The sequence below is a fragment of the Mus musculus genome, chromosome 5 (assembly GCF_000001635.26).
Source record: "Mus musculus strain C57BL/6J chromosome 5, GRCm38.p6 C57BL/6J".
In the NCBI taxonomy this organism is placed as follows: Eukaryota; Metazoa; Chordata; class Mammalia; order Rodentia; family Muridae; genus Mus; species Mus musculus.
In genome coordinates, this window is record NC_000071.6 from 101,305,119 (window position 1) to 101,306,318 (window position 1,200).

The window sequence follows — 1,200 nt, forward strand, 5'->3', positions numbered from 1 at the left end:
AACTAAGTACAAGTTTATAGTTTACACAAATACTTAAATGTGAGCTTTGTGTCTTGCTTTTGTTGTATATGTGGTAGATATAGGCATGAAAATTTTGGAATAAAATCATGTTAGTAGAACTGTTAAAGAAACTGAAGGGGAAGAGACTGACAATATGAAAATAAGGATATTATATTTTAAAAGTCCACACTCTTAAGGATAGACATTCCATAAGAGTCTCTCCTAGATAACCCAATCACAATAGAACACACACAGTATGCACTCACTGATGAGTGGACATTAGCCCAGAAGCTCGGAATACCCAAGATATAATTTGCAAAAACACATGAAACTCAAGAAGAAGGAAGACAAAAGTGTGGATACTTCCATTCTTCTTAGAAAGGGGAACAAAAAGAGCACAGGACGTCTCTCTTCGAGTCCGAACATTCTCGGTGTTGACCAGCCCGGAGCGAATTAAAAATGGGTGATGTTGAAAAAGGCAAGATGATTTTTGTTCAGAAGTGTGCCCGGTGCCACACTGTGAAAAAGGGAGGCAAGCATAAGACTGGACCAAATCTCCATTGTCTGTTTGGGTGGAAGACAGGCCAGGCTGCTGGATTCTCTTACACAGATGCCAACAAGAACAAAGGCATCACCTGAGGGAGTATTTGGAGAATCCCAAAAAGTACATCCCTGGAACAAAAATGATCTTCGCTGGAAATAAGAAGAAGGGAGAAAGGGCAGACCTAATAGCTTATCTTAAAAAGGCTACTTATGAGTAATTCCACTGCCTTATTTATTACAAAACAAATGTCTCATGGCTTTTAATGTATACCATAATTTAATTCATACACCAAATTCAGATCATGAATGGCTAAGAATGTTCTTGTTGGACAGTCCTGATTTAAGTAAAACTGACTTGTCAAAAAAAAAAAAAAAAAAAAAAAAAGGGAACAAAATACCCATGGAAGGAGTTACAGAGATGAAGTTTGGAGCAGAGAATGAAGAAATGACTATCCAGAGACTGCCGCCCCTGGGCATCCATCCCATATACAACCACCAAACTCAGACACTATTGTGGATGCCAACAAAAGCTTACTGATAGGAGACTGATAAAGCTGTCTCCTAAGCGGCTCTGCCAGTGCCTGACAAATACAGAAGTGGATGCTCACAGCCATGGATTGGACTGAGCACAGGGTCCCCAATGAAGGAGCTAGAGAA

At 39.7% G+C, this 1,200-nt stretch overlaps 1 pseudogene; it reads left to right on the top strand.

Annotated features, from left to right (window-relative positions):
• Cycs-ps2 (cytochrome c, pseudogene 2) lies at positions 393-908 on the top strand (annotated as a pseudogene).